This window comes from Rhamphochromis sp. 'chilingali' (assembly GCF_963969265.1).
Source record: "Rhamphochromis sp. 'chilingali' genome assembly, chromosome: 9".
Taxonomy (NCBI): Eukaryota; Metazoa; Chordata; class Actinopteri; order Cichliformes; family Cichlidae; genus Rhamphochromis; species Rhamphochromis sp. 'chilingali'.
The window spans coordinates 11,173,220-11,195,594 of NC_137936.1; the positions used below are offsets into that span (position 1 = coordinate 11,173,220).

Here is a 22,375-nt window from a genome sequence, read left to right on the forward strand (position 1 = left end):
TAAATTATGGAATTTACTTTTCTTTTATTGAATAATAACAAAATCACAAGTTCTTCGCTTGATCTGATTGATTCAAGTGGGTGTGAATGTATCAAATTGATTTTTAAACATAAAAGAAAATACCAGAACCAGCCCAAGCTGTAGTTTAGATTCAGTTGAGCATACGGGGTAACATCCTTCCCTGTGCATTTTATATAGTTTTGTAGTATTTTTGTCTTCTAAATTTTTAAATTCCACTCTAGGTTCCCACTGCAATTTGAGTGGGAACCTCTCTTCAAGTTACTGTAAATCCCAGCACAAATCAAAACCAGTCTTTCAAAGTCAAGCTGTGATTCATTTATTAACCATGAAGTTTGAAAAAAGAAACTTTTTGTTTTTCACACTCCTCCGTTAGAGCCTTCTGACAGAAAAAGTTAAAACTTCAAAGCAGGTTTTCAGATGACAAGTGATCTCTTGTCCCAACAGAATTTTTGCAGCATGCACTGTGCTTTCTTAAATTCACTCTTTAAAGAGCATCTTTCCTTTTATCTTGTTGACGCAAAGAGGACGTGAAGGTCAAATTATTGGGTAAGTACAATGAGTTAAAACTGTATCATTTAATTTTCCAAACCTTGTTTTTTTTTCTGAACCATTTGGAAAATATACTTTTTTTTACCCTCCAGCATGTGTTGCCAAGGTTACAGACCAACCACCAATCAATTGTGAGCATGAGCAACATGCCGTCTCTACCTGATGGAAGAAGACTGTTAAAGTGCCGTCCCTCACAGCACAGAGTGTGCTACAGTTCAGTGTGAACCAACACACACATACATATACACCAGAGAGAGACTGGACCACTGCTGTTCAGTAAACTCACCATGTTATGTTGTCTCCTCCTTCATTTTTTTCCCTCCATGAGCCCCAAGAATACTAAATACAGGAACGAGAGCATCCACTAACCGGCTGTAAATTCTCCCTTTGGCTTCCCCTGTGGCTGTTTACCTTATACACTAATTACATGTTGGTCCACCATAAACTGTGCTTCCTTATCTTGGCTTTCTCCGTGTCTTAAATATTTCCCATGTTTAATTATGTTCACATTGAGCTGTTTTAGGTGTCAAATCATAAGTATGCATGAAGCCTTCATTAAGTTGCAAATCAGAACTAGACTTGAGGAGATGTGTTTAATCATTTCTACTGAGTGATGATGATGTGCCGTGGTGTTACCATTCTGCTAGTCCCATCCCGTCACTCCAGAGAGTGAACAGGAAACCAAAAAGTTGTTTTTCAATACCCCAACAACCCAGGAGGATTTATAGCCAACAATGTGAATGCTGAGTTCACTTGAAATTGAAGAACGGTAAAGGAGTGCCTGGCAAAACAAAAATCAATTCCTTTAAACCAAACCAGGAAGACAAACAAAAAACAGGAAAAGGCAGAAAAAGAAAGATGAATAAAAAGAAGAAAAAACAAGGTGGGAGATTAAAAAGCTGCATCACATGAGAACTGCTTAGCAGTGAATTGACTTTCTTCTAACCCTGAAATGCTTCCACATGAAGTAGATTGTTCATACAGCAGTCTAAAAAAAACGCATTGAATGCAAAAAGTTTGTTTTTCTGTTTTTTATTCATCCCTCAATTTTCCTTTCGTTTAGGGGCAGCTGTAGCTCAGAAGGTCAGTGGCTTGAACCGTGGCTCCTCCAGCGAGGATGTCAAAGTATCCTTGGGCAAGCTGAACCCCAAATTGGCCCTGATGCATCTATTGGAGTGTGAGAGGGTGTGTAAATCTTAGACAAAAGCGTTCGAAGGAATAAAATGAAGTGCTATGGGGTGAATGAGGCTTGTGGAAGGCAGCAGTTTGAGCACACAGCTGGAGCAGAAAAGCACTATGCGTGTACCAGTCCACTTTATTAGTGACTAATGTAAAAATATGCAGTGTTTATAATTAGGGAAGAGCCATAATTCTAGCTGACTGTTCGCACTTGTTACTTGTTGATTATTAATGATTTTTTTTGCTAATTTGTAAATGGTTATTATATTGAAGAACATTTAGTAACACTGATATGAGGCCTCATTTTCAGTACTGTACAAAAGTCTTAAGCTACCCCTCATTTTTTATATTTCGCCAAATTAAAGAACATTTTCAGAAAGAAACTGATTGAATTGCCAGCCTGTCATTGTGAGATGAGGACTTGGTTTACTTTGAAATCCATCTATAAGTTTCAGTTTATCCACCCATCATTTATTTGCCTTTTGGTTTAAAGAGCCAGACTTTATTGCAATTCTTAAAGTGGTCTTTACTGGGTTTCCTGAAGGGCAAAGGTTTTCTTTTGACATTGGCAGCTTTTTCACTCATTGTACCATTTTTAGAAGATTTTCTTTGCCTGTTTTTTGTTTGCTTGTTAAGTTACTTAACCTTAATCTATGAATCACTCAAGAATAAATAAGGCACCTTGCTCAAGGACTGAATCAGTTTAGTGTGTAACAGACACTTAAATTGTATCTTAGTCACTCTGTTACTTGTCACAAAAACACACAATTTCTTTCCATTCTTTAGTTGAACCTAGGAAAAATGCCAAAGATCAAACAGTTGGACAGGTATAAAATAGTGTTTTTGAAACAACAAGTAGAGGTAAAGAGGTATTAGCTGAAAACCTGGCATATATTGTCATGGTGTGCAGTGGGTTCTTAAAATTTTTTGATGAAAGTTGTAGAGGACGAACAATGACGCAGCAGGACTGAAAATCTACAGTAGAACAATATAAGAAAGTCTGAGAGATGCATCTGACCCTTCAGTTGGTCTACTTACTGTTCAGTTAAGCTTCAGCAGAAATGGTCTCAGCTGAGGGGTTTCTATCAAGAAGCCATTCTTCAGGAAGGGAAACAAGTAGAAAAAGCTGATGTATGTCAAATTACACAAAAATCTGACTGAAAATCAGTGGCAACAGGTATGACTGAGTGACTAATCAAAATTTGGCATCAATATTTATGGAGGAAGTCAGGAGAGAGGTACAACAGTGAGTGTCTACATCCACCTGTAAAACATGCAGTGATGGGAATAACGGCATTATAAGTAACGGCGTTATTTTTTCAGGAACGAGTAATCTGACTAATTACTATTTCTATCGTTACAATGCCGTTATCATTACTAACAAGAAAATGCTGTTTTTCAACAAACAGATGGTTGAAGTTGTCTTCAGCTTACTGCACCTTATATCAGTTGCACGGAAGTAGCTGAGCTACGTAAGTAATCTGGATGCTACAGCTTTAAGCAGCTGCGCACGCTCCCGCGGGCGGCAATCACTTTTTGGCACAACACCTGGAGCTAAGGGGCAAAACAATCGCATGAATGCTGCTGTTTGACTGAGGAAGAATAAAGTAGTCGTGGTAATCCAATCACACGACCACTTCAAGATGACAAAGCAACAAGGTGATATACACCAGTTTTTAAATAGTGTTGATAGGCCACGTAAAACCAGAGTCATGATAAACAATATATACGCGCATTTTTTCCTCAATAGTTTCGTCAGTTTACTGTCTAAGGACAGCGCTAGCAAGCACTCTCTGCTTATGACCAAAAATAAATAAATAAATAAAACAAAACAAAAAACAGTCCTTTCGTGTTGGTGAAAAAATATACATTAAACATGTTTGTGGTTGTTATAGTGAAAAATATAACTTTTTCTACTTGGATTTTATGTTTTTTGTCAAATTTTAGATCAGTGGTGTAAATATAGTATATCAACCATCAGTCATGTATGCCTCCTCAGCGCTGAGCTTCTTAGACTTGTAGAAACTCTGTTTTTGCCTTAAGTTACTTCCATGTATGTTTGCATATCAATAAACTGCTACATGCATTTCCGATTTTCCTAGCAATATAAAGAAATGGGTGGCTAAAAGTAATGCATATTATTGACCTTTCCTTCCACCTTCAGTTTGTTTGTTTGTTTAGTTGCTTCATTGTAAGCTCTTCTGTAAAAGACTTTTTAATGCTAAAATCTGTGCTTTTCATTTGAACTCTCTGATGTTCTTCTAACGTTAACTTAAAATGACCCTTACTTGTTTTGGATTGAACTTGATTGAAACTACACATGAAAGCCCACGGGTTTACATACTGAACTTGGACAATCTATTTCATATCTGTTTTTTTTTACTTTAAAAAAAAGCCCCTTTCACTCAATAATTTCCATGTTGTTACATTACAAACATCATTCTGCATATTGAACTTCCAGTGTAACCTTCAATAGTCAGAATCATCTTTTATGTGTGTGTTTATGTGTGTTTTAAAGGAGACAAAAATTGTCTGTGCTCACATCCGTGCATCTTATTTTACAACAGATTATTGTTTGAAAGCCAATCATGCTCTAAAATAATGTATATTGAAACCTTCAGTGAAGAAATAGGTACAGTGATTGAACATAGAGAGAACGCTGCCATTTTTGGGTGTATCACTGCTGTGGATTAAAAATGTATTTAAAAACGATGTACATGTAGTGGACATGTAATTTTACCTTTGTTTTGAGATCAGCTACTACATATGTATATATAATATGTAAGGATTGAGGTATTAGAAAAATAATTGCCAACAAACTACATAGACATTGATAATTCTGGCACCTTAGGCATGTATTTTTTTTTCATGGCCTTGTTGTTGGCACTCTTTCTTATTTTGCACTCCCTAGCATGCTCAACCATTCTGTTCTGTTCATTGAGCCTTGGACGAGGAGTATTCACAGTCACCAACAACTGCTTCAAGTTATAATTTTAAGTATCTTTCGCCATTCTTTAGCTTCAAAATAAATTTGTCAGCCAGAGAGAGTGCTAAAACATATCAGCATATCAGCAAACTGAAGCAGTGGTGCAAGGCTGTGGTAAAAAGTACACTCAACAAAAATATAAATGCAACACCTTTGTTACTGCTCCCATTCCCCATGGGATGGACGTAGAGACCTAAAATTCATTCCAGATACACAATATAACCATCCCTCCCAAACAGTGGTCACAAATCAGTCCAAATGTGTGTAGTGGGCACATCTGCCATATTGAGATAATCCATCCCACCTCACAGGTGTGCCACATCAGGATGCTGATCTGACATCATGAGTAGTGCACAGGTGTACCTCAGACTGCCCACAACAAAAGGCCACCCTGGAATGTGCAGTTTTGTCTCACAGCAAAATGCCACAGATGCCACAAGCAATGAGGGAGCGTGCAATTGGCATGCTGACAGCAGGAATGTCAACCAGATCTGTCGCCCGTGCATTGAATGTTCATTTCTCAACCATAAGCCGTCTCCACAGGCGTTTCAGAGAATATGGCAGCACATCCAACCGGCCTCACAACCGCAGACCTCGTGTAACCACACCAGCCCAGGACCTCCACATCCAGCAGGTTCACCTCCAAGATCGTCTGAGACCAGCCACCCAGACAGCTGCTGGAACAATTGGTTTGCACAACCAAACAATTTCTGCAAAAACTGTCAGAAACCGTCTCAGGGACGCTCAACTGCATGCCCGTCGTCCTCATCGGGGTCTTGACCTGACTCCAGCTCGTCGCCGTAACAGACTTGTGTGGGCAAATGCTCACATTCGATGGCGTCTGGCACGTTGGAGAGGTGTGCGCTTCACGGATGAATCATGGTTCACATTGTTCAGGGCAGATGGCAGCTGAGAATGTCCCAGTTCTTGCATGGCCAGCATACTCACCGGACATGTCACCCATTGAGCATGTTCGGGATGTGCTTGACGTATACGACAGCGTGTACCAGTTCCCACGAATATCCAACAACCTCGCACAGCCATTGAAGTGGAGTGGACCAACATTCCACAGGCCACAATTGACAATCTGATAGACTCCATGCGACGATGTGTTGCACTGCATGAGGCAAATGGTGGTCACACCAGATACTGACCGGTTCTGGGTCCCCAGACCCCCAATAGCGCAAAAAACTGCACATTCCAGGGTGGCCTTTTGTTGTGGGCAGTCTGAGGTACACCTGTGCACTACTCATGATGTCAGATCAGCATCCTGATGTGGCACACCTGTGAGGTGGGATGGATTATCTCAATATGGCAGATGTGCCCACTACCACACATTTGGACTGATTTGTGACCACTGTTTGGGAGGGATGGTTATATTGTGTATCTGGAATGAATTTTAGGTCTCTACGTCCATCCCATGGGGAATGGGAGCAGTAACAAAGGTGTTGCGTTTATATTTTTGTTGAGTGTATATTGGTATAGTTATTCCACCGCACAGACCACCTGATGTGGAAGAGTCACCATCTCTTAAAAAGGCACTTTATCATAATCTTAATTAACATCTTGACAGCTTCTCATCTTGCAATAAAAGTAAAAATTTAATGAGCAGTGACTATGAAATACATCTTATTAACGTTCATGCTTTAATTTATTATTGCCATCAGTATATTTTTCACTGTATGAGAACAACAATGGCTCAAGAAAACCTCAGAAAGCGCTCTTAATGACATGTCTTTACACCAGTAGCACAACGAAAAAATAGACAGTCCCAAGCCCAGTGGGAACACAGACACTACATGTACACGGCTGTGCACCGGCCAGGACATCTGGCTTTGACCTTGACCAATGGAGAAGAGGGATCTCTGGGCTGGGATCCATGCATCACTCTCTGGTGACCACTGACCTCCAACAGTCGTTTTACTTAACTGCTCTCTGTGCAGTCGTCAGCATAGAGGGTATAACCTTTGTTCCAACATCAGCAAACTTTACTCCTCCTCTGTGACGGTTGGGGAGTGAAAGGGGGGGGGAGACTTATGCTGGGCCACTGTCCGAAATCCTCCTTGGTGGCCATCCATTAATTTTCAGATCCATCTGTTTACAAGATGAACGCGCTGAATGTGATTTAAAGTACCATTACAAATTAAAACCATCCTCGCATATTACCATAAAATAGCTGCATTAGGGTGTCAGCGATAACAGATGGTCTTCGAATAATCAACACACGGACAGGAGGGGTGTTTGATTCAAGATGTCAGCGATGTAGCAAGCTGGAGTCTTTAGCTTTGATAGACAAACAACTGAGAATGGGACTTGATTGAAAAACATGAAGCGATGGACCTTTTTACAAGTGCATCTGTCAGATCACTGTTTGCGGGTTCGGTGATGGATTGAACTTGCTGACACGTCCCTGCCACGTAGCAGAATGTTTGAACACCTTGGCGAATGAGGAAGAAAATTGATCCCTTTCTGTGTCAAAATGTGAATACGTGTCTCTAGGTTCAATGAATAGTTAATGTTAGTCACTTGGTAGACTTTTATAAAATTAATCACAGCAAAAATGGCAGCTTTCCGTTTCGTGATCTATCTGTAATGCGATGGCATCCGGTATTTAGAGTTTGTGTGTTTTTCCCTTTATCTAAGTTAACCAGTGCTCTTCCAGCACCCTGAATATTCACCTATTAACAAAAGAAAGATCCAATCAATCATGCATTCATATAATCATGCACACAAGCAAACAGTTGATCAAATTATTCCCCTCTCACATTCAAAGAATTAGAAGGACTCGCTTTCATCTTAATGAGACGGAGTTATAAATGCAAGTATTTTGCCACAGTGAAGCACTGGAAGGGTCACAGGAGCATGAAACAAATGAAGCAATTGTATAATTATGCAAGGATTGAGACTTGAACCCCTGAACCTGAGGTCAGCTTCAGATAGTCATTATTCTACATTAATCTTTGCCCCTCTCTGAAAAGAGAGAGCCAAGATTTGATTAGCTATTCAGAAAATATTGTTTAGCTTTCTAATCATAGCTTTAGTGAATTTCTGAATTTGTAATTCACCCTGGCACAGCAGCACCTGCAGACCAAAAGTCCAGGGTCTCCATATTTTTATTCTCAGCACGTGTTTTAAAACTCAAATTAATTCTCATAAATGCTGTAAACTATTTTTCTATGATGCGTCTCCATTTCACCAGTCAAGTGAAACTGGAAACCTCCCAGTTACAAGTACAAACATCCATAAAAGCCTAACGCAGAAATACTGGCAGGTGCTGGCCGGTATTACAGTAATGCTGGTTAAAACTATTCCATTTATGACATAACTGGCATTAAATTACAGTATTTAATAACTTCCACTCACTATCAGTACTCTATTTTACAAGCAATGCAGTATCTAAATATTTCATTTCCATGTGTCTTAACTTAAATGTGCAGTAAGTGTAACTCTGTGGTTCTGTCAGTGAACGTGTATATTTTTATTTCCATTTCTTTATGTGGGTAAAAATTCGACTGCTGCTCCCACACAGGTGACATAGATCTCGCTGTGGGTCCCTTCTCTCAGCTCGCTGTGGACTTGTTACTCTGATAGTGAGACCAAGGAAGGCGATGCCATGTTGCTTAAAAAGCTGAGAGAAGTGGTTAGAGAAGGAAGAAAACTACAGTGACCTTTAAACCTCAGCTCAGGGTCAGATGCTTTTCCTTGCAGGTTACAGGTTAGAGCCTAATCACATCATCAGTGCTGTGAGAGCTCAGTGGGATGTGACAACAGTGTAGGAGAAAATGTTCTTCGCAATCATTATCTTCACTCCCCCCTCCCGGAAAAAACATATTTTTTTGACCCAGGAGGATTTCAGTGTTTGTTAGTCTTGCCTTGTGTGCGTTATAGCAAGAGAAAGATGTTTTTGTTGTACAGTACACTCTAATATGCTCCTTCTGTCCATACCCTCGAGCTCTATCTGCAGCAGGTTCGTGTCTTGGCAACCACATACAATTACAGTAGCAGGGGGTCTGTGAAGCAGTGAGACCTGAACTGTGGGAGCTGAGATTTTATAACGGGAAGCCTTTGCTGTTCTTGGGTGTCATCAGGTTGGACTTTGCTGTCCATGCAACCACGTGTAGTAGTCAGTCCTCGTTGGCTATTTTTTTGTAGGACTATCTTTGCCAACAAGGATGTACTTTGTTTGGAAAACAACCACCTTCCTGCTTATATTGACACCAGCCGTGCTTGTGAGAAGATGCTATTGATTTAAGAGTGTATCAAAGTACCCATGTTAATCTACTGTGTTTACTAAAAAAAGATTTTATTCAATTCACAAAGTATGTGAAAAAAAGAGAAAAACTTCAGCACTTACTGTCCCTTCCCTCAGGTAGTCCCCCCCAGGATGTATCTCTAATGTACCATGACAACCTGTTATGCTCGACTCTACACGCCTGCAGCCAAACAGAAGGGTTCATTCCCCACCAGTGATCAGCAGCGAGCGGGCATCTGGGTGCGTCTCCCGCTGAATGAGTGTACCGCTACAGCAGCAACACGACAATACACACGTATGCATAATTAGGCGTCAGCATGCATGTGTTTATTAAATGGGCGCATATGTAAGTGTGTACTCGGGTGCTTCGGCTGAGGGCTTACTTGTCTCATACACGGGGATAAAGGCAGCGGTGCAGTGATGAGCTCCTAATCTGAGTGCATGTGATTGGTCCGGTGAGGCTGGAGAGATATGAGCGTTTGACTTGTTAAAAGGGATGTTCTTCACTTGGAGCTTCGTTGGCCCTGACATAACTGGGACATAATTCTCCTTGTCAAAACTAATAATCAATTCCCACTATGAGGATAATCTGACAGTAGACCCCCAGTGAGCGTGACGCAAGCTGTCCTCACTTCCCCATATATTATTAACAGCCACAACGGTTACCAGTAGCAACTGAGATAACCCCATGTAGCCCCTCTCCACAAGTCAGTAAACACTTGACAATGGGACTGATCTTCACTGTGGGCTTTGATGCTGGAGTTTGACGCTAATGACCAATAATACAGAGCGCCAGAGAGACTGCCTGTTTCTGCAAATTTGGCTAAAAATAAGGAAGTGTTCATTCCTCCGGGCTTTGTATGTGTGTCCAGACTAAATGACCTCTGAAGGTTTTGACTTATATCAGAACACTAGCCGTTCTTTTTATATGTTATTATGTTTTTTTGGATTTTATTTTTGGGTGGATATATAACCTGTGTATGGTACAGTGACAGCAGGTGTCCCCCAGGGGGTGGCAAGATGAGCAACATCGTTCCTCAACTGGATGGAACATTAATAACATGAGGACCTGGGGAGAAAGCTCCATCTGGGCCAGGCTGGTGCAATGCTGAAGGGACAGGCCACTGACTCCACAAGTCTATAATCCCTCACATAGTGCACTGGAAGCCCACTGGGGCAAGTTGACAAACACGCAACTTTTCCAGATAATCGACACCCTTGAACGAAGTGACCTCCTCCTTCCAGTGTCACACTTGAAAAAGAAATAAAAAGCTCAATTTAATGGTGTTTGTTTGTCAGAACCTGACACTTTTGACTGCAAATGAGCTCTCATGAATAATCACATAATTATTTTGCGTGCCCTTCAGCCTTATTCCCTGGTAGGTGTTAAATAAATAACACTGAGCCGGATTCACTTTCAAGCAGGTGAAAATTATCCAAGTAGGGAGGCGAGGCAAGATAAAGGAAGTAAAATTATTAAAAGGTCAGGTCACTACCACTCAAAAGGGGCAGCGATGCTCAATATTGTAGCAGTGCAGCTCAGTGACTTGTCATTTCCATTTTTTATCACCACCTCTTCTGTAAGTGCTTGTTAATCAATACACTAACAACAAGGATTCTCTCACTGTGGGAGCTTGAAGCACAGAAGCATGAAGTGTTTACACCAGCCCCTCTTCTTCACCCCGGTGTCTCAGTCTGTACTTTTTAAAAAATACAAAAATTATATCTTTGTCCAGCTTTGGTGGAAAACTTCTTTGGATTTCCTCATCTCGGTGTAAAAAAAACAAACAACTACTACAAAAAACCTCCCCCAAAAACCTGAGGTTGTATTCACATTTTACACTGCATTCAGCTAACATTTTTTATCTTAATGTCCAGGGTGTAATTTGTAGTTGCCGATAACGAAAGGTCTCAGTCTGACATTAAGGTTTTCAGGTATTGTACGCTGCTGGCCTTGGATAGGAAAAAAAGGGAAAGAATCTTCATTAATATAAAATGATTGCCTTGTCTGCTAGATGCTGCAGAGGAGTGGCTCTGTAACCCAGTGAGTTTACACGACTCAGTAATGCACTACAACATGTTATTGTTAATTGGGATTTATCATTACTCTGTTAATCACTGAGTTGATCAAAAATAAATCAATAATAAAAGATAAATACTATAAATATAAGAATAAAACCCAAAGAGTATATTTAACACCCCTACTGGTTAGGAAGGAACAAGCCCCGCCTTCCCCTGCTCTGTACCGTCACGTGCTCAGACACAGAGAGAGACGGAGGTGCACGAGACCATCACTGATTTTCACCGCCAAGCTTTTCGCTGGAAAATAACTATTAACTTGATAAATTGAGCAAATATCCATACCGGAGATCTGCATGGACCTTGGAGAAACGGACCTGATTTATTGTGAACATTTCGGACCTTGAAACCATCGCGGTGAGTCAGAAGCTGTTAAGCTAACCTTGAAGCTAAAAAGCTAACAAGAAGTTAACAGGGAATATAATGGCCCGATTTCAATGTTGTAGATCTGCGCGGGAGCGGATGAAGTGGACAAGATCCTCTCTGAGAGTTGAACAAGATCCTCTCTGAGAGTTGAACATTAGAAGTGTGCTGGTGAGTTAAACTGGGACTGGGCGAATCAGGCTAATTGAAAAGCTAACTAGCCTAATGCTCATAGCTGTAGCTGACCACGTTTTCACTGTGGGAGAACACACGGGGTTTCTCACTGAGTTCAGCCATTTTGAGCACTCAGCTTGTGTGCTGATGATGTTCTAGTATTACTTGTTGAATATTAAATGCACTAAAATTAGATGATGGAATAAGTTAATGTTGATCTTAAAGGTCATGAATCTACTTTATTTTGTTACATTTGATGCTCGAGCGGCACTGGATAGATGTCCGTGTGTATTCTTACTGTGCTGATACGTTACCACATACTGTAAAACTACAGCCTGTGGGTTTTTGTATATTCTTTTGGTAATTTTATTCTGTACATTGAGTGTAAATAATATATTGCTTCATTGCTATGCAGTGTAAAGCAATGCTCCTGTAATTCAGTTAAAGGGCAATACTGTAAAAAAATAATCTACCATAGTTTATGGTTTATTTCTGATTTCTGATAGAAATGTGCACCTTGACGATAGAATAAGCTGATTGTGATTTAAAGATTGCATTCATGATTAAGATGCACTGTATAGACTATAGTTAGAAATTAGAATTAATGTTTTGTGCTTGTTTTGTTATAGCACTTACATTATTTACATATGGCCATGTATATCATTAGAGTGTGAACTGAATTAGTAATAGTCCTGTTGTTTACAGGCTAGGTTTTTTTATGGGATCGTGAGACCTGGATCTCTTCCTGACGAGGAAGATGGCGAGCCTTTCCCTTTGAACCGAACCGAACCACAGCCATTCTGAGTTGGCCCAGAAGGGCAGGTTGCTCTTCTCTCACGAACAATTGCAACAGTGCGGTAGGACGAAATCGCACCAATCACAAACTTTTGACCTGTTGGATTTGACTTGACTGAACACTGACTATTAAGCCGGCAAGACTGACATATCTGAGCTCAGATAGGATTCTGACTGTTATTATTATTGCTGTCACTGTATTTTATTTTATGTTTTCATTCCTGTTCATAAAATGCTGTTAAATTGTTGCTAAATAGTTTAATACAATTCATAGCAACTTTACCTGTGGCTCCAGTCATTCTTCTCCACGCAACTCCCTTTATCCCTCCTGCGAATCTAGCTATTGGCCCATTCTCTCCATCTTACTTTAATTTCCCCTACCCTATCCTGTACTTGGCTACAGAAAGTGGCGAGCCAGCCAGGAGGGTTTGCAGAGTTGTTAGTCCACCCAAAATTTAATAAAACGATTAAGAGTGCCTGGAGTTTCACAGTGACTTGTATTTTTTTCTACTGGTACTTTTACGTGTCCTAACCATGGAAGTTGTGAAAACAGAGAATGTTAAAGTTCAAAATGCTGTCTTGGTCAGTGGTTTAACTAACACAGACATTGATGAAGAAATAATTGAGTTCTTAGAAGCTTTCGGTCCTGTCAGTAGGCAGATTAAGCTACCAACTGGTGGTCAGATTATTGTGGAATTTCAACATGAGGCTACTGCTAAAGAACTAGAGAAAAGATATTTGCCTTATGACAGACCTTGCACTGTGAAACCTGAAGTTGTCTATCACGTTCGAGACCTAGCCAGTGCGTATAGCATTGAAACCAGCGCATCAGCTACTGTAACTTACCTGTCACAGCTTAAAGATGTGGCAGCACGAAGCAACCGATCGTTTAAAGACCTTTTGATGGATGAACTAGCTAAAATTGGGGAGTCATTGGGAGGGGATGTCCACACAGTTGAGCCTTCCACTGAACAAGAGCCAGTGCCCCACAGTGATGAGGCCCTACCTTCTTCTCCTTTAACACCCAATAGCAACCATGTAAGTGCCTTGAATACTCACCCACCGGCAGAGGCTGAGAAACAAACCCCTCAGATTCCCACCAACCTTTTAAGCACACCTGAAGTGCAGCGGGTTATTGTAGAGCACATTGTTAAAAGCAGTGAAGTCATTCCCCCACCAAACTCGCAATACAGACTGAAACCTTTTTCAGGGAGAGTTCCACATCCTCCTTTCGAAACTGACTATGACACTTGGCGCAGCAGCGTAGAGTTTTGCTTGACTGATCCCTCGCTCACCGAAACTCAAGTTGTGCGAAAGATTGTTGAAAGTCTTTCACCCCCTGCAGCGGACCTGGTGAAAGCTTTTGGTCCAAAAGCAAACCCCAAAACTTACCTTGAACATCTTGATTCTGCCTATGCAACTGTAGAGGACGGCGACGAACTCTTTGCTCGCTTCTTAAACACCAATCAGAATGGAGGTGAAAAACCCTCACATTACCTGCAAAGATTGCACACAGTGCTAAACCTAGTCATAAAAAGAGACGGAATTGCTTCTAGTGACATCAATAAACAGCTCCTGAGACAGTTTTGTAGAGGGTGTTGGGACAGCTCATTGATTGCAAACCTTCAACTTGAACAAAAGAAAGACGACCCACCTCATTTTGCAGAGCTACTCCTCCACCTACGCACCGAGGAGGACAAACAGGCAAGTAAAGCAACCCGCATGAAACAACATTTGGGGATCCAAAAGACTCGTGTTTATTCTAACGTGCAAACCACACGCTCTCAAGGTAGGAACGATTATGAGCATGAAATGGACAGCAATTCGTCTGACCTCCAGAAGCAAATTGCTGACCTCAGGTCTCAAATCGCACAGCTCAGAGCTGATAAAACAGAGAAAAGATCGCAGAAACTTCAAAAGGAAGCAAAAAGGAACCCAAGTACCAAAACTCAGAACAAGCCGGGACAGATACCACAAATTGCTGCAGTGTCAGCCAAACCCAAACCTGGATACTGTTTCAAGTGTGGAGAAGATGGTCATATCGCTTCCAGCTGTAGTAATGATCCCAACCCAGCATTAGTAGCAGCTAAAAGGAATGCCCTCAGACAGAAGCAGCGAGAATGGGAAATATCCAGACCAGTTGATGAGTCATTTAATTTAAACTAGAAGGAGCCCCTGTCGCGGGACAGATGGGTGCTAAATCTGAACCAAGTCCCACTGAGAAAAAGACAACAAAAGCCCAATGTGAAACAGCTAATGTTCACTCAGTGCCTAAACTTCCCAAAAGACTTGTGGGTAGAAAATGCACAGCCAGAGTTGTTATCAATGGCGTTGAATGTAGTTGCTTGCTCGACTCAGGCTCTCAAGTAACCACTATTGCCAAATCCTTCTATCAAGAACACTTACCTGATCATCCTATAAAACCCATCAGTGATCTCCTAGAGGTCGAAGGTGCGAATGGTCAGACAGTCCCTTACTTGGGATACATTGAGACGAGTATCATGTTCCCCAAAGATCTCGATCAGTCAGAGCTTGAACTATCTACTCTTGCCTTAGTTGTCCCTGACATTCGCTCAAACTCAGACACACCTCTACTAATTGGCACAAATACACTTGACCCCTTATATGAGCATCTTTGTGAGAACACCTTACCTGACTTTAAGGTACTCCCTTATGGATACCAACAAGTGCTAAAGACATTAGCATCCAGAAAAAGACAAAGTGACAGTGGCAAGATCGGCTTGGTAAAACTTCAAAGTAGAACCCAAGAAGTCCTTCCTGCAAATCAAAAGCTACTAGTGGAAGGTTTTATGCATGCTAGCCACGCTAAGCCTGAACAGTGTGCACTTATTGAACAGCCCACTACCGGCTCCCTACCTGGTGGTGTGTTTGTAGATTGTTGCCTTATATCTCTGCCAAAGCACGGACCTTATAAAGTTCCTGTGTTGCTGAGAAACGAGACTAACCATGACATTACATTGCCCACTAACTGTGTAATTGCTGAGCTAGTTGCCCCTGACTGTGTCATGCCATGTCCTGAGCCTGAGAAAGGCGACCAAAAGGTGTCTGCAACGTGTAACTCTCAGCAGCAGACTTCAACCTCAAGACCCCCTCTCAGTTTCGACTTTGGTGAATCACCACTATCTGAAGAGTGGAAAGAGAAGATAGCTGAAAAGCTAAACACCTTCTCTGATGTTTTCTCACACAATGATCTTGATTTTGGGCATGCCACACATGTAAAACATCACATCAACTTAAAAGATGAAACCCCCTTCAAACAGAGATCTCGCCCGATTCATCCCCATGATTACGAGGCAGTTAAAAAGCACTTACAAGCCCTCTTAGATGCAGGCATAATCAGAGAATCTGAATCTCCATTCTCATCACCGATAGTGGTGGTCCGCAAAAAGAATGGTGATGTGCGGTTATGCATTGATTTTAGGAAGCTTAACTTGCAGACCATCCGCGATGCCTATGCCTTGCCAAACTTAGAGGAGTCATTTTCTGCTCTTGCAGGATCTCAGTGGTTCTCTGTGATGGACCTTAAGTCAGGGTACTATCAAATCGAGATGTGTGAAGAAGATAAGCCAAAGACAGCCTTCGTGTGCCCCTTCGGCTTCTACGAATTTAATCGTATGCCCCAGGGAATAACAAATGCCCCAAGCACTTTCCAAAGGCTTATGGAAAAGTGTATGAAAGACATCAATCTGAGAGAAGTGTTAGTCTTTTTGGATGATTTGATAGTCTTTTCCAGTTCCCTTGAAGATCATGAGACCCGACTCATTCATGTTCTTGAGCGACTCAGAGAGTACGGGCTGAAACTCTCGCCCGACAAATGTCGTTTCTTCCAAACATCAGTCCGTTATCTAGGCCACATTGTATCTAGAGACGGCGTAAAGACTGATCCCGAAAAAACTGAAGCACTCAAGACTTGGCCGAGACCCCAAACCTTAAAAGAACTCCAATCGTTTCTTGGTTTTACCGGTTATTACCGGAGATTTGTCAAAGATTACTCAAAAATTGTCAAGCCCCTCACCTCCCTCACAGCTGGCTATCCTCCGAGACGAAAGCATAGTAAAAACCCACCCAGTGATCCAAAGTATCTGAACCCCAAAGAGCCCTTTGGTGATCGTTGGGGACCAGAGTGCCAGAAATCGTTTCAAACTATTATTGAAAAACTCACCACCTCACCAGTCCTTGGGTATGCTGATGCAAAGCTACCTTACCTGGTACACACAGATGCCAGTACAACCGGACTTGGGGCAGCTCTTTATCAAGTGCAGAATGGAACCACACAGGTTATAGCCTATGCAAGTCGTGGTCTATCCCGTAGTGAAGCTAGATACCCCGCCCACAAGTTAGAATTTCTAGCTTTAAAGTGGGCCATAACTGACAAGTTTCATGACTATTTATATGGAAACACATTCACAGTCATCACCGACAACAACCCATTGACTTACCTTCTGACCACAGCAAAGCTTGATGCCACGAGTTATCGTTGGTTGGCTGCATTGTCCACCTATAACTTTGACATTAAGTACAGAGCTGGGAGACAAAATCTTGATGCAGATGGACTATCTAGGAAACCACATGACAAACCTGAAGACGATCCAGTTTTTACCCAGGAATGTCAGCGCATTGATAAGTTCAGATCCCATCTCTTGTCCTCAGTCAAAGATGTCGAGCTCCAACTTCAATCCGATACCGTGATGGCAGCCTGTCAAAGATATATGGCTATGGATCAGACTGAACCCTCTTGTGCTCTAGTCCAGTCACTTGCCATGTCTGCAGGTGCCATTCCAGACATGTTTCAAGAAGAAGGCAATGATAACAATCTCCTAGCCTTACCCAGATACACCCATACTGATCTTGTCAACCTGCAGAGAAAAGATCCAGCCATTAGTAAAGTCATCAAGCTGCTGGCAGCTGACTCACGTCCACCAGCCGATACTAAGTCTGAGTCTCACGATGTTCTCTTATTTTTAAGGGAGTGGAAACGTCTTGACCTCCAAAATGACTTACTGTACCGGAAACGCCAGTTGGGGCCAGAGACCTTGTTGCAGTTAGTCCTTCCTGATTCCTTACGCCCTACAGTTATGCTTAATCTTCATGACAACATGGGGCATTTAGGGGTCGAACGCACACTGGAACTCATTCGGTCACGTTTCTACTGGCCAAAAATGGCAGTTGATGTCGAAAAGAAAGTGAAAGCTTGCGAGAGATGTGTCCGTAGAAAAGCCCTGCCAGACAAGGCTGCTCCTCTGGTAAATATTAAAACTTCCAGGCCCATGGAGCTAGTCTGCATGGACTTCCTCTCAATAGAACCAGACAGTAAAAACACTAAAGATGTCCTAGTGATCACGGATCATTTTACAAAGTATGCTGTGTCCATTCCAACCAAAGACCAGAAAGCCACCACCGTTGCAAAGAACTTATGGGAGAACTTCTTAGTTCATTATGGCTTTCCAGAGCGACTTCATAGCGACCAAGGGAGAGACTTTGAATCGCGTACAATCAAAGAACTGTGCTCTCTGCTCGGTATCCGCAAAGTCCGAACAAGTCCTTATCATCCTCGTGGCAACCCTGTTGAGCGATACAATCGCACATTACTCAGTATGCTTGGTACCTTGAAAGACACCGAGAAACATCACTGGCGTGACTTCGTAAAACCACTTACTCACGCTTATAACTGTACAAAAAATGATGTAACAGGCTATTCTCCTTATGAGTTAATGTTTGGTAGACAGCCTCGCTTGCCCATTGATATTGCCTTTGGCCTGCCACAGCCAAACAAGCCACAGTTGACTCACTCTCAATACGTCAAGCAGTTGAAAAGCTACCTCGAACAGAGCTACGAAATAGCCATCAAAAACTCCCAGAAAGTAGCAGACAAAAACAAGAAACGGTTTGACAAAATCATCCGTGAATCCACACTACATGTGGGAGACAGAGTCTTGGTTCGAAATCTCCGCCTGAGAGAGAAGCACAAATTAGCGGACAAATGGGAGCAAACAGTGTATATTGTTACCAAACAAATGGAAAACTTACCAGTATACACTGTAAAACCAGAAAACGGAGATGGACCCAACAGAACGCTCCACAGAGATCTGTTACTTCCCTGTGGATTTCTCTCACCAACAGAGCATGAACCCGAGCGAGTCACAAAAACTAACAGACCATGCACAAGACAAAGTTCAGCTTTGGAAGTTGACTCCGACCAAACACTTGAGGAAGAGGAAGATGAGTTTTCTTACCCTGAACCTCCACAAGTGAAAAACAGACATTTTTACCAAGTATGCGCCATACCGCCAACCCAAGGATTCAAACAAAACAAAGATCCTGTAAATGATAACGAACAACCTAACACATTACCGGACATGACAGACTTACCTGAAAAGGAAACTGAGAACGAAACTGAAACATACTTACCTGAAGGCGAAATTGGAAGTTCAACTGACACCAACTTACCTGAAATGGACCGTGAAACAGACCTACCTCAGACAGAACGTGAAAGTGAAGCAAACGTATCACCAAGTGAAAGTGACACAAGCCTACAAAATAACACACCAAGTGAGTCTGAAACAGACACTCGAAAAGACAAAAATGTTTTGTCGACCAGTTTGTCAGATTCACCGTTGTCAGAGAACTCAACTCATCAACTTTCACCTGAAAGACAAGTTGAAAACGATGATGAACCTGAAACCTTGCAAACAGAAACACAGATCAGAAGATCTGAAAGAATTCGCCAACCATCCCAAAGACTCACTTATCCTCAGCTAGGTAACCCACTAGTAACAGTGGTTAAATCACTCTTTCAAGGATTGAACAAAGCTTTCATCGACTCCCTTGCTCATGATGTTACCTATTCCACCAGAGCCATGCACGGGGACGTGCATGAGATTTAAGAGGGGAGGATGTAACCCAGTGAGTTTACACGACTCAGTAATGCACTACAACATGTTATTGTTAATTGGGATTTATCATTACTCTGTTAATCACTGAGTTGATCAAAAATAAATCAATAATAAAAGATAAATACTATAAATATAAGAATAAAACCCAAAGAGTATATTTAACACCCCTACTGGTTAGGAAGGAACAAGCCCCGCCTTCCCCTGCTCTGTACCGTCACGTGCTCAGACACAGAGAGAGACGGAGGTGCACGAGACCATCACTGATTTTCACCGCCAAGCTTTTCGCTGGAAAATAACTATTAACTTGATAAATTGAGCAAATATCCATACCGGAGATCTGCATGGACCTTGGAGAAACGGACCTGATTTATTGTGAACATTTCGGACCTTGAAACCATCGCGGTGAGTCAGAAGCTGTTAAGCTAACCTTGAAGCTAAAAAGCTAACAAGAAGTTAACAGGGAATATAATGGCCCGATTTCAATGTTGTAGATCTGCGCGGGAGCGGATGAAGTGGACAAGATCCTCTCTGAGAGTTGAACAAGATCCTCTCTGAGAGTTGAACATTAGAAGTGTGCTGGTGAGTTAAACTGGGACTGGGCGAATCAGGCTAATTGAAAAGCTAACTAGCCTAATGCTCATAGCTGTAGCTGACCACGTTTTCACTGTGGGAGAACACACGGGGTTTCTCACTGAGTTCAGCCATTTTGAGCACTCAGCTTGTGTGCTGATGATGTTCTAGTATTACTTGTTGAATATTAAATGCACTAAAATTAGATGATGGAATAAGTTAATGTTGATCTTAAAGGTCATGAATCTACTTTATTTTGTTACATTTGATGCTCGAGCGGCACTGGATAGATGTCCGTGTGTATTCTTACTGTGCTGATACGTTACCACATACTGTAAAACTACAGCCTGTGGGTTTTTGTATATTCTTTTGGTAATTTTATTCTGTACATTGAGTGTAAATAATATATTGCTTCATTGCTATGCAGTGTAAAGCAATGCTCCTGTAATTCAGTTAAAGGGCAATACTGTAAAAAAATAATCTACCATAGTTTATGGTTTATTTCTGATTTCTGATAGAAATGTGCACCTTGACGATAGAATAAGCTGATTGTGATTTAAAGATTGCATTCATGATTAAGATGCACTGTATAGACTATAGTTAGAAATTAGAATTAATGTTTTGTGCTTGTTTTGTTATAGCACTTACATTATTTACATATGGCCATGTATATCATTAGAGTGTGAACTGAATTAGTAATAGTCCTGTTGTTTACAGGCTAGGTTTTTTTATGGGATCGTGAGACCTGGATCTCTTCCTGACGAGGAAGATGGCGAGCCTTTCCCTTTGAACCGAACCGAACCACAGCCATTCTGAGTTGGCCCAGAAGGGCAGGTTGCTCTTCTCTCACGAACAATTGCAACAGTGCGGTAGGACGAAATCGCACCAATCACAAACTTTTGACCTGTTGGATTTGACTTGACTGAACACTGACTATTAAGCCGGCAAGACTGACATATCTGAGCTCAGATAGGATTCTGACTGTTATTATTATTGCTGTCACTGTATTTTATTTTATGTTTTCATTCCTGTTCATAAAATGCTGTTAAATTGTTGCTAAATAGTTTAATACAATTCATAGCAACTTTACCTGTGGCTCCAGTCATTCTTCTCCACGCAACTCCCTTTATCCCTCCTGCGAATCTAGCTATTGGCCCATTCTCTCCATCTTACTTTAATTTCCCCTACCCTATCCTGTACTTGGCTACAGCTCCATTTCATATCCAAAGATCTTTCTGAGTTTCAGCTGTGGCTGACTAATCTTGTGAGGCCCACTGTCCATGCCTGTCTGGCCCCCCTTTGTAATTTAATGAAGATATTTTGGTGTCACTTCTTTGCGGGAGGGCAGACACATGACTTTGATCGTAAATGAAGGTGAAGGTTAAAAGATCGAAACTGAGGAGCCACAAATGAGCTGCGTTGAATTAAGGGGCATCACAGTTCTGTCTCAGCAGACTTGTGATTTCCTGTCAGCTTTTTCCCCCTTTTTCTCTCCATGGAGCTGCCGATGCCTGATTGTTTTTCTCGACTGAGGTAATTCAAGTGCACTAGCCTGGAGCTTCCCTGACTTCTGTTTATTAGTCATTCATTTCTGAGATGCCTTGGGCAATGCGATCTGCAAATTTCTCTCCATTTAGGAGTTCTGCAGGCCAACTGGATCATCGTCCAGATGCCCAGCAGCACTGCACTACTGGGTTCTTAATAGTTAAACTTAGTTTTGTCATTTGAGAGTGGAGAAATTGTGTTTGAATATACTGTATGCCTTCATCTGAAGTGCTTATTAAAGCCTGAGTCAGACTTGAGATGGTAAATCTCACATTTGAAACGACTTTTGTATGTATAAGTAAAGTTCAGTAACAGAAGCTTTCTTAAGTAATAATAGCAAGTTCTCACAATTAAAAAAAAATATGTAGAAACTGTATATTTATCCTTTTACTTCAGCAAAAATGCAGAACTTTAATCAGTCAGTCATCCACCTCCTCTTATGTGGTCTAGCATAAAGTAGTGGATTTATATCTAAAGTTGAATTTTTATATGAAATTTGTAACTTTTAATGTGATATAATTCTGCAAACTAAATTTGTTAATCTCCTAATTTGGCTGATACTGACTGTGGCATTTTTACTTTTTGAACAAAAAAATCTTCACCAGAGAATAATGTGAGTACCACAAATATGTTGCTGCAAAATGAAGCAGATCCTGTCAGCTAGGCGAGGCAGGCGACCTGAGCTGCACTATGTCATGCACATTAACCTCACTCTTTTCGTGCCAAATCCCCCAAATTGGCAGTCTAATCAAGCCCCAGAATTTTCCTGTCGCTCCCTCTGATGCGTCAGTGCTGCACCTGCCCTGCATTGCATCCTGCTCTTTCAACCCCAGCATCCACCTGTTGGCTAAGGGGTTTGTTTACTCTTCACTCTCTATTTGCATCATATTTGTTATCTTCCCCTGTAAGAAAGCAGTCGTTTCAAACGTGAGCTGTCTGACTGAAATG

The 22,375-nt window shown here is 41.5% G+C and overlaps 1 protein-coding gene and 1 long non-coding RNA gene across 7 annotated transcripts in view; one reads left to right on the forward strand and one right to left on the reverse strand.

The window, feature by feature from the left end:
* The window catches only part of tafa1b (TAFA chemokine like family member 1b), a 130,823-nt gene that overhangs the window by 10,448 nt on the left and 98,000 nt on the right, over positions 1-22,375 (reverse strand). The window lies entirely within an intron of this gene.
* LOC308403392 lies at positions 11,030-21,085 on the forward strand. 3 transcript variants are annotated; one of them, XR_013972902.1, is made up of 4 exons: positions 11,030-11,423; positions 11,513-19,714; positions 19,804-19,891; positions 20,600-21,085. It is a non-coding gene; the product is annotated as an uncharacterized lncRNA (long non-coding RNA). The 3 variants fall into 3 exon arrangements; XR_013972903.1 differs by having other exon boundaries at positions 11,513-11,600; positions 12,309-19,714; positions 19,804-21,085; XR_013972901.1 differs by having other exon boundaries at positions 19,804-21,085.